The following is a 14,789-nucleotide window of genomic DNA, read 5'->3' as shown; positions in this document are numbered from 1 at the left end:
AAAAGGCTGGTGGTGGTGGAAGCAAGATTTAAGCCCTGGCTCCACAATGAGGTCTGATAAAGTGGTCTCATCTCCTTAAGGATGATCTGTGGAGACAAAAATCCAATGCAGGGAGCACAATAACAGACTGGATTGTGTAGGGTGTAATTGCACTGGTCAGACTATAGAGAGCACGTGAACATATAGACACTGACCTTTTAAGGCTGCAAGGGACAACAAGATCATTGAGTCTGAACCTCAGTAGTGCACCGTCCATTGACTTTACCTTCAGCTATTTGGATATGGAGCCCTGGAAGTGGAGCTTGACAGATGGGTGTTGTCCAGATTAAGGCCAGGCCTGTTCAGGACTGCTGATAGCTGTAGGTTTGACTTTTTGCTTCTGTTTTGCCTTTCATTAAGTAATTCAAATGCTCGGAGTGAGTAAGGCCTTGATCCCTTAATGCATCTGGTTAACTTGATTGAAAGGATATATTAGGGTTGTAAGATATATTTTGGAAACAACTATTGTGTTTTATTCCCCAGGAAGTTCCATACTAAGGAAAAAATACACTTTATTTAAACCTTTCCCTAGGTTTTGAGTTGCAGCTGACATGGGATCTGTTAGTCCCATTATCAAAGCCCAGACACTGGCAGTTTTTCATGTAAGACTGCTAAAACCGTTCACTTAACTACATAATTTCTACTATCTAATCACAGAGATAGGGCTTCCAAAGGCCAGGCTAACAGAGTTGAGCAGATTAGAAATATCGCTGCCTGGGTATATAATACTGATTGCTTGAAGAATACATTATACTCTGTCTTATTTGACAGAGCAGAAATTAAATTTGATTTTGATGTTTGCATGGTCTGAACAAGGATGAACGTATATCCATCTGTCACCATGTTGGGGAAACTCTACTGTTACCCAGCCCAGACAGTTTTATTCATCTGTTCTCAGACATACAAACCATTACGTCCAGAGTGGCCATAAGGAAAGCCAGGTTAGGCCAGACAGACTGTGATTAGCCTGTCTTAGAAATAGAGAAATAAGACGTGAAGCAATGTCAATATTTCCCAAGGTGCCCTTCAGTTCTGTGGCACGCTGTCTGGTGGCTTTTCACCGAGTACCGCGTAATGGCGGGTGACAGGAGGTAGAGAAAAGGCAGTGGAAAGAAGGATCAGTTATTTGAAGTTGCCTGGGGTTGGGAATTTTAGCTTAAACCCTGAAGAAATGAATCCAAAAGTTTAGTAGGATGGGGGAATACTTAATTTCTTTCTGTTATGTTTATCAGTAAATTGCCTCTAAGTGTGGTAAGTACAAAGACGATGGTGATAAAGTGATGGTGAGTTGTTGCTGTGTATTGGGACACGAATCAGAGAGTTTGAATGGGAGCGCAGCTCATTCTCCTTAAAATAATTAACATCCTGGATATACGCAGGGAAGAACAAAAAGGCAATGTGTCTTACAAAAGCCCAAATTCCAGGTGTGTTACATAAACCAAAGATAAATCTGCTCTTTACTTGCATTTAGGTTAAACCACAGAATCCAGCAAATCTTTCCTGACTAAGCCCGTACTTAACAGCTGTGAATCTGTTCTCACCAGTTCACGCCTGCTGGCTTCAGATGATTTATTTTTGTTTTACATAAGCTTGAGCGGAAAATATGGCCCAACTGATTTTACTGAATACTGTTGCAGAGATGGGTTACAGTGCAGAAGTGTCGTTCGGTGGTGGTCCGCAGAGGTCTTTCCAAATAAAGTCATCACTTTGTTAATGGCAAAATTCACCAAAACGAAAGCAATGAAATAGAAGGTAATATTTATTTTTAAATAGCATGTGGAGAATCTCACAAAATGCTATGCAGAATCATCTTACAGTGAAAGGGGAAGATTTAAGATTAAATTTAAAATGGGGTAGTATTCAGCAGCTAAAAATGAGGGACTATATAAGATGGAAAAGTATATATTTTCTATTCTGTTGAACATTCATAAAAAGCCACCCACCTCTTGGGTGGTTTTTCTGCTTAACATGAGAATCACATTAGAGTGTATGCATCAAAATTCAGGCTGGGGCTTCCACTACAGAAACTTTGAGGAATTAGATCTTCTGATGACCTAATTGACAACGTTGTATATTTGCTTCTGGAATTTTTCTCTCCACGTATCCTTTTACAGGTGGGAATGACCTTTTTCAAATATTTCCAAATAGTACTTTCATACACTAAGAATAGACTAGAATTAATCTTCAGCGACAAAACCTGACATTCTGTCAAAAGTGTCAGTGTCAGACTGTGAAATCTGTTCGCTCTCAGCTTAGTTCAGACGAGACGGGGCTAATTGCTTGTGTTTCACTTACTATGGCCATCTCTGACCAGTTACTTTGAAATTATTACAGAAATTAGTAGGTTTGCTATGCCAAACTTAAAGAATTGGTTTGCAGCCTGTATAGTAAAACCCAAGCAGTTGTCTCTGTCGAGTCGGTGAAGACAGCAAATGAGCCTAACACCAGCTCTTTACCTTTCTTTGCTTTTAGCCAATTTAATGTGGTCTGGTACCTTGAGACACTGTTGTGTCAATAAATATAGGCCAGAGAAAGCTCCAGGTAACCACTCTCAGATGCTTTCTGTAATCATTCTTGCAAGCACATTGAGGAAAATATAAAAGAGTAATTTCGGCAAACTGATATCAGCAATTTTCATCTTATTAGTGCAGCTTAAAGATGAACTTAGTTTCTAATAAAGGCAATTCCTGCAGGTATCCTAAATGCTCTAATTTTTTATTACTGTTTTTCTTTCTAACTAACAAGTAAGATTATTAATAAAGTCCTTGTAGATTTTGAGTAATGAACATACTCACCATTCATTCCCTTAGGTCAAGCAAATTTCTGAAGCTGAACTATTTTCTTGCACTTTGGCAAGACCTAATCTTTCATATAGTCGATGCACATTGTAGCATAACTAGTTAAATATTGCTTCTTCCCGGGCATCCCTTTGAATTGGCAAACTCTTCAGCAAAATATAGATCTATGTGAGGATCCTTTACTGTAAAAGTTCAGAATCTTATTGCATTTCTTTGTAAATTGAACACAATTTCTGAGCTTTACCCTGGATTGTATTATACAGGTGTCTTGTTCCTGCTGTGAGTGAAACCCTTGTAGACGAGAAAGATGTGGGATGTGGGATGGGCTGCTGCAGTGTAAGAAATTGTCTGGCTTGTGTTACAAACAGCTATATCTGTTTTGAAGTCACTGAAGAGCAAAATTGTCTTAAATGATTGTGGATTAATGTTCGAGCAAATAAAATGAGTGTCAGCTACAGACTGCTGAATATAACAGGTGACTTGCTCTTGAGACATCTGACAGTAATATTGGGGGGAAATGCTGTGTTGTCACAGAGCACTTCAATTTGAGTGACATAGTACTGGAGGCCTTGCACTGCCAATTGTAAAATGCCCTTGGAATTTCTAAATACAATCAATGCCAAATTCCTATAAAAGGTATTGCACTTGGAGGTATTCTGTAAGAAATCTCTTCTTGGAAGAGAAATGGGTACTCATCATGGAAGTAAAGAATAGTTGTTAGTTGCTGAAAGTAATCTTAATATGATTGTCTGAGTTATGTGCAAATAATTCCAAATCCCTGCTAATGTTTATGTTTGCTAACGCATAGACTTGGTACATCCCAGGGGCTGATTTCACAGTTTGGAATCAGTCCTGCACCTGATCAAAGCAGGCCAAAGAGTTAAAAAAAAATATATAACCAAGGGGGACATGAAATTGAAATGAATAGATTTAGACATAGAGATTAGTGGGTCCACTGGCTGAATTTTATCCAAAAGTTTTTAAAGGATTTTTTTGAGGCATTTGCATTGATTTTAGCAAGTGCCTTTGTACAGCAGCTCCCGGTTCTGAACAGAGTTGTTCGACTGTGATCACAGTGCTTTTTCGTGCAATGTCCAGCTGAAGGCAGATTCATGCAGTTCAGTGCACAGCACTCCAGTAAGGCTTGCAGAATGTAAAGAGCTTCCACATGACCAAATTTATATACATTAAATGTCCATAAAGCATATATTACTTGCAAAATAACGGCATTGGCTGAGCAGTATTTAATTGCAAAGTTAAACACTTCAGAATCGAGAAATGCCAAGTGTATACTTCCCTGCACAATTTTATCTTTGTACTTCTGCACATCCACCCTGTATAGGGATGAATTTCACCTAGATGTAGCTGCTGCCGTAGCGACAGCGGGGAAAAATGCTTGTATGAGTTTTGACAATCTCCTCCTGGTAATGGACATAAACCGTCTGTGCTGATTTTGTTCAGTCTCTCAACAGTCCTTTTTATCGCCCTTCACAGAAATGGATTTTACTCTTTCCTGAAAACTCTTCTAAGCACAGCCATGAGTTTAGTTTCCAATTTGACATGCTATCTATGTAAGAAAAACAGTTGATGGCTGAGAGCTTTTTCAGATTGAGATAGAGAGGTATACTTGTTACAATTTTAAATCTCAGAATTTTTCCTAATTTAGACACCTCAAACAGTGATGATAATATTTCCTTGAAAGTACTCATATGTCTAATTTTTTTCAGCATTTTGCTTTTGTATTCCTTCTGTTCAGGACATGTTCAGCCTTGGGAGAAGGGCAGTAATATGCTTTGGCCTGCAGTATTACTGAGATCTATAGCTCGCCTGCGGATGCTGAGGTTCAGCTCAGGTAAGAATGACCTTATACAATACTGTCAGGTATTTTATCTTTTTTACCACTGTTTTCTTGGATGGTTGTCTACCCGGCCAAGCTGTTGTCTGCACGAGCAGCTGTCCGTGAGAGGTGCTGGCTCAAGGCAGTCCGCTCGTGGCTGCTGCATTTGCACCCCTGCCCTTGATCTCCTGCAGCTGAGCCAGCCGCTCTGCTTCCTTGGCTGGTTGTCTTATAAATCCTCAGATTGTCTCCTCTTGGAAACGGATGAGCATCAATGCTGGTTTAAGAAAGGAGCAGAAGCATGCAGGCTGAAGACAAAGGGATGCGAGATGTCAGCTTGCAACACTTCATGTTATCATGACTTTTAAATGGGACTTGCAGATGTGAGTCAGCAGTAGGTTGTGTTGAATGTGGTGGCCGGACACAAGCAACACATATGCTACCTAACACATACTGCACAAAAATACCCGTGGTACTAAGGACAATTTTTTAGACCAAAAGCTAGCATGGAAGCCTCCAAATACCTCCTGATTCACTGAAGTTATGACTGGTCTTTTGGAAAGACTTCAGAAAGACATATCTCTGATAGCTTATTTAGTTAATAAGAAATATTATCATAATTACCAGTTCCACACCAATAAAAGCACTGTATTTTAACATATATCTACATGGATGGAGATGTAGATGGAGATACTATATAGGATGTATTAACAGTACAGCTACTTCCCTACATCCAAATGATGTGTCAGAGTACATATAAAACTCTGATTAAAGGTATGGATATTACATGTTTGTTTCTTCAGTTAAAGAAAAATCACTATCAGACTCATGTATGGTTGGGAAAAGCTGTCCCAAAGATAATCTCTGGAGCTCTTGGAAGGGCTGACTCTCTAAACGTACATTGCACATAGTAGCAAGATGAATGCAGATTGTAAATGAGAAAGACTTTGATCAGAACACACTGCACATTTTGCACCACAAAGGATAAGAGAGAGAAAGACTAAATTTGCAAAATAATTGAGATTGTTGTCAAGAGAATTGACAGTTTCCAGGCTGATGATACTGTTGTTTCAGCATGAATTTCATTTGATCTAATTAACAAGGAAGGGCTAGAGCCAAACAAGGACATATCTGAAAAACAGATTCCATTTTTAGCTAGTAAGATTGGTCTTGAACATTGCCAAATGAAGTTCCTCCATTTTCTTTGTTCAGAACTAAAGAATGAAATTTCTATCACAGAATCACACCTGTGCTACAGCATTTACTTCATTTTTAAAGTCCAGAGAAAGAGAGGGTAACAGGAAAGAGGAGGCGTGAGACACGGATTTCCAGCTGAATCCTTTTTCTTTCTATTGAGAGCAAGGCAAAGCAATTTGTTGGAAAGATTCACAGATATTTAGAAGTGCATGGCAGTTATTAGGCATGCTGAATAGCTGCTTTTGAAACTCTACAAAAAGTTTCCATTAAGGAGAGCAGTCTTGCTGGTTCGCCCCTTGAACCAGTGAGAACTGGAGGTAGGAGGAGAGCTACAGCAAATGTACTGAAGCCATTGCATAGGTGTTAGCCCTTTCTTTCTCAAGTTTCAGCCATGAAAAAGTCTGCTAGGAAGGCTGCATCATAATATGTACATCTCTCTGGATATGAATTACAGCACTTTGTCTCCTTGGTTTCTCTCAGGAGAAGATTAGCTGATGATGGAGAGACTGAAAGAGAGGGATCTGAAAGGATATTTTGAGTATTAGCTTGTTGCAGAGGTTCTGACTTTTTCAGGACAAAATCCAAAGAGTTTCCATTGTCTTCAGGCTCGGGAGAATCCAATTAGCAAACACGAGCTCTTTTAAGGTCAAACTAAAACTTGCTTCTTGCCGTGATCATAATATATCTATATGAATATACTGGATGTAAAATATATATATATATATATATATGCCTATGAACCTGGCAGCAAAGCATATGTAATGTCAGCAAAGCGAGAGAGTTTGAATACGGAGCAGCAAAGATTTAAACCTAGGAGCTTTATTTAATGAGGTTCTAAAAATAACTTCTGAACACGTTGAAAATGTTTAGGGACAAATTGAATATTTTTTTCACTAAAATAAATAATTGAGGTACTTTCACTGAGGCTGCCTGGCAGCTGCTAGTACTGTTTTGGTGAGCGCTAAGCCCCATGAGTTCCCGAGCGTCAGTGAGTTGGAGGGTGGGAAATGTGACTAGCGGTTGGATCCTGCAATCTGTGCTATCCTTTGCCTAGCTGTCTGGCACTTTGAGCCCTTTTTGCCCTGTTTTGAGGGATTAAAAACAGATTTCCCAGCGCCAGTCAACATGTACGTGTCTCAGCCAAAGATGGGAAAGCAAAACACATAGGACAATGTGTGAAACAATAGAAGACCTATAAGAAACTCTTAATGCTAAACACTAGAGGACCTATAAGAAACATTTAATGCTATTTACGCCTATGTTTTAACCTTGGCTTCTGCAAGTTTGGCAGACAGAACGTGTCTGCATTTTTCTGTGGGTTGCCCACTTGCCTTGTGCCTACCTGGTGGTCCCCTCTCCAGCCCTCGCCGTCCAGGCACGGCCAGAACTGTGGCTTCCCCCGCCCCCAGGGCCGATCCCAACAGGCGGTTCTAGCTGATTGGTAGACATCTAATGGGTGCTGCTGGGATGAGGCCCAGCACGGCCAGAATCTGGCCCTTTCATGGAAGCGATGTTATACGCCTGCCCCATCACGTGGGTTTTCTACCCCATTTGGAAGGCTGAGGAGTCTGAGCTGCGAGACCCAGGGCGTCTGTCCTCTGCATCATGGTCTTTGTGGGTCTCCTTTGCCTTCTGCCAGGAGCTGATGAAACGTCCTGGAGGCTGGAATTGCCCAGGGCTTTGCTTCTCCCTTTTCTCTGTTTGTATCCAAGAAGGCTATCCTAGGCAGCCTTAGCGGGCAGCACACCTGGAGCCATTCGCCACTTGCTAGCAAATAGCTCCTTCGTGTTTTCCTGAGAGCCCGTGCCATTATTCTCTGCGCTGTTGGGTTCTACTTCAGAGCCTTCCCCTTTCAAAGCCTTTTGCAATTTAGCTTTGGCTCTTTGGGCTGGATAGCATCACCTAGGTAAACTGAGGTGAATGTGAAAATACAGCAGGACGGATCTAGTCAGTAATATCAGAAAGAAGAACTCATTGGTAAAGATGTGGCTGTGCATAGGGAAGATATAAAAAGTGATATGTCTCTCAAATTAGTCGGGAAAGGACATGGTTACTGTAATCTTTTATTTCACTATTATTTGAAAGACTCTGAGAAATGTATCTTTTTATATTTAAGAGATAAGTGAATAAGTGTACTTAAGAGGCACACCATATGGTAGTAAATGTCACGCTTCATTTGGTAAATCCTTTGTGGTTTATTTTTTTCTTGTATTGCTTTCTCTCCCTATACACTAAAAATTTTCTGTCATTTTTTGGGTCAGGGAAAACATAGCAGCCTTTCTGTTCTGTGCAGCCTAAAATGTCTGTACACACTGAGACTGTGCTATAAAGCAAAATGTGAGGTAAGTGGCAATACACATTTAGCAGAAATCAGGGAGAGAACGGTATCGCATTTTTCTTCCACCCACTTGGATCTTCTCTACTCAGCTGTGGAATACATGCAGCATGTGATATATATCAGAATAATTTGTACAGCCACTGTATAGCTTTGTAATCAATGCCTTTTATTGAATAAAAGTACTTCAGTAGGATACGTTATTTCTGAGAAAACTTAAATAATGTTTTTGATATATATAAAAAAAAAATCTGAACATGTGCCTCTGTTAGAAATATTTCATGTACCTCTTCAATACCAAAAAACAAATCTGCGGTAGAACTGTGCAAGTAAGCCATGTTGTAGATATATTACCAGTGTTCCTGCAGGGTAGGCGATTGTAATCTTTTATAGTAAATTAAAAAAAAATGAACTGCTCCAATAAATTTTGTGTTTTACAATGGACACACTCAACATGTTAATCTTTTCTATGGTCATTGTCCAGAAGAAATATACCTGGTATATCGTTAAGACACCCCTGTAAGGCACTAGGGCAATATGCCTTCTATTTCAAATTAGGATAGCCAAGCAGTTTTATTCTTTAAGGCTGCTGTAAAACCTTATCTAAATGAAAGATATTAAATGGTGATGTTGCATAAAGGTGCGTTTCATTAAAATGTTACTGGAAGGTGATTCTACTTTTTAACTCTTAGTGTATATATGAACATACAGGCAAAGCTAGGGAATTTGTACTGGCGCTGAAAAAGCCTTGCACATTATTGCTTAATTGAAGGTAATTGGCCTGGCCATAGAAGCGTAGACCTCGACATTCCCAGATCATGACATATAAAGGTTAAGTATCACTTCCAGTAAAATCCTCTCGGAGAATTTAAAAGTTGCAAAACAAAGTTTGTGAGACATCTAATTTTCTTGCTGACTGCGATTTTGCTAATTTTTAATTTAAGGTTAATCTGGCATCTAATTTTATTTATAACATATGTGCCCCTACCAAAAATTACTCTTAAAGCACTTACTTGATATTACTTTAATGACTGCATACATTTTAACATTTTTTTTTCTAAATGGCTACTAAATTGTTAAAGCTATCTCCGCATAGCATAATTATTGTGAAAGTGAACAGGACAGTGAGGATATTCTTCTATGAAAAAGGAAAAAAATAGGAAAAAAAAGTTTAATATTTCCATCTGCAAATTAGTCTGCTTATTGCATAAAGCAGATTTTGAAATAACTGTTATTCAGGATCAGTAAGCTAAGAAATTCCTAAATATTTTGCATTGCTACCTCACAACTATATACCATAATTTAATGGAAATATTTGTATGATATCATTTATTTTGTGGGCTGCTGTAATAAACGCTATGGCTGAATTAACCTCAGCTGGAGCTAGATTTGTGCTGGATCCTGTAGGTAAGTATTGCAAAACTAACATTGCATCTTCCAGTCACAGGTTTGCCATAGAGATACACTGAGTTTTCTAGTGCTGTACGTGCCACCCAAATGTGCTATATATTAAGCCGCATCACATTTCTATTAGAAAATAAGATTTTCAGGTGTTTATGATTAAGCTGTAAAATTTATTTCTGAGTGAAATGCCGAGACTTTCTTGTCAAACAAGTTTCCGTCTCCCATCTTGAGACAGATCTGATTTGTGTTATTATATTGTGTGGTGTTTGCACCGCAGGCCTTAGCTGCAAACGCAACGTGAAAGGTTGCATAGGTCTTCATGAAACAGGGATGCGTCTGCTACCTCAGCATAGTGTCATGGACTGCCAAATCCTAAAGACAAGGATGAAACGGGCTGCAATTTTACAACCCGTTGAAGTCCAAGTCCATAGTAGCATTGAATATACCATCCTTCTGTCCCCTCCCCTGTCCTGCAAACCGTGAAGCTGCCTCCTCACACCACCTAGCAGTTGCGCTTGTGTGACCTTGGCGTGAGGAAGATCAGGGACTGACACGGCTGAAAAAGAAGATGGAGCAAAAAAACAGGGAAAGAGAAAAACAGTGACTTGTCAACCACATGAATGGGTCCTCTCTCTGTAAGAGAGGGGCTAGAAGCACATGTCGAAGAAAGGAGAAGACCTTAAACCAGTTATAAAACTGTGTGTTAAATTTTTTTTCCTTTGCCATAGAAGGCCAAAAATTTCCTTTCAAGGGAAATGGGGAAGGATTTGCTCCATTTTCCCAGCGGCATGTACTGTTCATCTTCAGCTTTCTCTGTGTTATGAGCTGCCAGAGGTCATTTATAGCCGCATGAATAATTAGAAAACGTTCCTATGCAGGTGGAAGTGTTCTCTGCTAACCACATTTGTCCTTTTAAAGTGGGAGGAAAAAGTGGAATGGGGAATGCAATCTTTCATAATACCCTGTTAATTACTCTAGCATCTGATATCTGAAAATAACCAAACTGAACACCCATTCTTACTGAGATCTGGTGAAATGAAAACTTCCCTGTTCTGCACATATCTGTGGATGTTCCCATCACAAAAGAAAGTTCTCAGAATTTGCAGATTCATTTAATTATTCATATTCTGTTGAGGACTCATTTTCTTCTGGATCCCATATTGTTCCATGCATGGAGCAACTACTACTGCTGATTCCTAATGGAAATTCCCCCTGCAGACCTGTATCTTCTGTGCTTTCTGGGGACAGACAGAAGAAAGGAAACTGTCTTTCTACTTGATTATGCCATTACTTTGGTGCACACTCAGGTATTGCTTCACCTCCAGCATAATCAAGAACGGTATCATCCTAACTCTGAGTAGTTTCTGCCTCGACACCTCCAAAGGAGTGATTTCACAAATACTCTGTGGCACCGAGGATCTTTAGCTGTATTTCTCTTCTTTTTTTCCATAAAGAAAAAAGAGGCATGAAGGACACTACTCCAGCAGTGAGATCCCCAAGACTTTTGGAAAGACACTCGAGAGGTTTTGTTGGTGATCTTTGTAGTCCTTTTGCACTACTGGAAATGTAAGAAAAGACTGCAGTGAAGCTGAGAGTTTGACCGGGAAGTCTAGCCCTTCCCTAACAGATACTGCAACTTACCTCTACTCTCAGAGACTTGAAAATGGTAATGTTTTATGTGTGATATAGAAGAAAATTAGATATTGACTAATAAAAATTTGTGATAACATGCAGGAGAGGTGATTTTCCAATCTACGCCAGAGACATCAAAATTATGGTGTTGTCTTTTGCAAAGCTGTGATCAAGCGTTTCTGTAATAAACCTTGTTTTCAGGCATTTGTAACAGTGTTCAGATGAATAAGCATGGGCATTTTGGCTAAAGCCTGGCATGCTGTAGAAATATCTCAGTGGATGTGAAGCCCATTTTCAAATAGCTGAACAGGGATTTTTTTTTTTTTTTTAAATGGAAAATGAGTTGAGAAATGCTTTAGGCAGATATTTCATTTCCTAAGGTAGGTTAATATTTTTAACAGGTTGGGGTAGTTTGAAATCCTGACCAGAGCTCCAGCACCTATGTCAATGCCATCGTTGTCATTTATTCTTTTGTATGGCAAAAGCACATAGCGGTCTCAGTCAGGTATTGGGATTCTTTTATATCAAGCCCTGAACTTCCATAATGAAAAGATACATCCTGCTGCGAAGAGTTTATGCTAAACTTAGTTTTCCAACTGATTGTGAATTCACAGAGGCAGTTTTTTCAGCGCCGTAGGGGAGAATGCTGAGCAGCTCGCGGGCAGATAAACCCTGAGGAAACACGCACGCGGACGACCCTGTAGTGTTCAACTCGCTGAGAACTTTCTCCTCTAAGGTCAAGTGAAACGCGCTTTCTGTCAGAAATTTGCAGTCTGTGCCACTGTAAGGCAACATAAATTTTATGGGCCGTGTCATTTAGCTGTCAAAATCTCTGGCTCGTGTAAACTTCTTCAATTTATGCCATTAGGAAGCAAATTACGCCTTTGCTTCTTCAAAATAAGATTATAGAATACCCCTTTTTGGGGAGAAAAGTTGGGGGGAGTTGAAGGGGGATTGCGTATCGTCTGGTTTTGCAGAGAGGATCCTCCATCCTGTATTCATCCTGTCTTGTGCAAAAATGGATTTGATTGCATGCAGAGTAATGTGTGCATCTTTGGCTAGTTTGGGTGGAAACCTAGCACTTGGGACGATAATTCCTCTTGACAGTGATTATTCTTTGGATTCCCTGTTAAGGCAAAGGTAATCCCTGGCAACGTGGGGCCTTCAGCTCTGCGGTGGTGGGTGGTGGCATGGAGACACAGGTTGCCCTCAGAAGCCCTCGCTGTTTGCAGATTGACTTCCTTCCCTCCAGCCCAGATGTGCTGTCTGCCTTCCTCCACCAAAGGGTTCATATCCGAGACACCAGGACCAACAGAGGCCGGAAGCTCCCGTGTTGATATAGGTCTAGTTGCAGCAAAGCAGTTGTACCTACTACTTTACTTGACTGTAAGCACATGTATATTTATGTTGATTTACTGGGACTGACATGGGTCAGCCTGAATGCTTAAGTGCTTTGCCCAATCAGAAATACAATTTTCCATTAGCGGAGCAGGGAAGGGAAATCATTAAGGGGGAATGTCTGACTTTGTTCTAGCCACACTTAAACTTGCTTTTTAAGCGTGTGACTAATCCTGAAGAATAACTTACATCTTTTGTGAAGTCAAGGCACAGCGCTCATCTCCATTCAGACCTGACCAGGTCAAGCCCGGACGATGGTGCACGAGTATCAGCTCTCTTGACTTTCTTGCCCTCTCGGTGTGGTGCAAAGAATGGAGGGGATGAAGGAGGATGAGAGCTACTTCTGACAAACAGCAGCACAGTCACAGTGCTTTCATGTATGCCTTATTCTGAAGTGTTTGTTATAATAATTTCATTTGCTACACTGCATTGGTAAAAATGATTCTGCTTTCTGAAGAAAAAACACTGCATTTCTATACATTATGCATTGATTTGTATGAATTGAAATGAGCTAGAATGCACAATATACTTATGGGTTTTTATATTTGTGTATCTTAAACACAAATATCTTCATGTGAAAAAAACTTTTGCATTTAATTCTTTTGCAAAAACTCTTAAAACCTAATTTATCCTTGTCTATTGTGAAACTCATTTCCTCCCTTTAATGACTCTTCATAAAAGTCCTCAGTGTTATAAACTTTAGTTTTAGCACAGTATTTTTATGTAAAATATTACTAGCATTTTCTTTGAATCAATAAGCAATTTTCACGCCAATAGATGGTAGAATTGATGTAATTTTTTTTTGCAATTTACAAGTAAATTGTGTGCTTTCTTAAAAAGTGGGACAAGTCATATTTTCACACTGATATAATAGTAGAAATCTTGCAACTGAATCTCCCAGTTTCTGCCCAAGCTCTGGCTGAAGTCTATGGGAAGCTCTAAGAGGTGGCTCTTCTGCCACAAATCATCAGGTCTGTATCAGGGTGATATCCACTACTGAAAAAACTCTTTCAGTTTCTCCTGAGAGACTGCTGCATAATTCAATTTATACAAATACCTTTCTGTCAAGGATATATTTAACCCACCAAGCAGTTCGTCCTTCAATATTTGATCTATAGAATATTGCTAAGTTCCTCCTGTGTTACGTGTGAGATTTAATTTCTTTGAGTAAGAGCTCAACTTTCAAGCGTGCTGCAAAAGAAGCAATGTAGAGCTTGCCAGTAGGAACCCCTGAGGACAGCATGCCTTAAATTTGGCCCGTCACTTGAGGGTCCTTCCATCCAGTTGCCGCTTGCTGCTGTAGTCTAAAACCTTATGAATTTACTTCTTGGAAAAAAATGAAGTTGTTTGTTTGTTTTCAAATCTGCAGAGATCCTGCCATGATTAACTGGCTCTTTATTGGTCCAGATATTTATGTATGCTTTGCAGCACGTTGCTATATTGAGCATTCAGGAAATGGAGATGCATAATGCAATAGCCACCCCGGTGTTGGGGGCAATTTAGGCTGCGATTCCATAGTCAACGTAAGTCTGGACAGCCCTACTTTGGCCTGGCTATTTATTCTCCTTATTTTTCCTGTGCGAGTTCTAGCACCTGTGCAGATACATGGCTGAAAATTAATCCAGCAATTCAATATATAGAGCTGCAGCTCATGATTTGGTTATAGGAGTGCTAGTGCTAGCGTCAGGGAGGGAGCATGAACTCACGGTTCAGACGAGAGAGAGCTCAGCTCTGTCAGCAGCAGCCAAGCCTTGCACCAATTTAAAGTGATTGCAGATCTGCAACCTTTTCGCTCCTTTTTTTAACCTGTGGTATGCACCTTGCCTATAAAGCTTTCTGGATCAGTGAATGAAGTGTAGGGCACCACTGCAGCTGTGACTTGTGCTGTGAGGAGGCATAAATAATTAACAAATGAAGCAGAGTCTGGCGCAGAAGGGCCCAGTGGCACTGACCTAGAGCATCTTGAATCTGCTCTCACCAGGGCAATTAGCGGCTGATTCAAAGGACAGATAAAGCCAGTCGAAGTCAATAAGGTGCAAGAAATGCCATGGCCACAGTCCTGTTTCTTCAGCCCTGAATGCTATTCCCACTATAGCAAATGGGAACACTGTAGGAGCAAGGGTATTATCTTCTGCTTATGGTATTGAAT

The sequence above is a fragment of the Dromaius novaehollandiae genome, chromosome 7 (genome assembly GCF_036370855.1).
Source record: "Dromaius novaehollandiae isolate bDroNov1 chromosome 7, bDroNov1.hap1, whole genome shotgun sequence".
NCBI lineage: Eukaryota > Metazoa > Chordata > Aves > Casuariiformes > Dromaiidae > Dromaius > Dromaius novaehollandiae.
The sequence above is the reverse complement of the archived record's forward strand: the minus strand, read 5'-3'. Positions refer to the sequence as shown.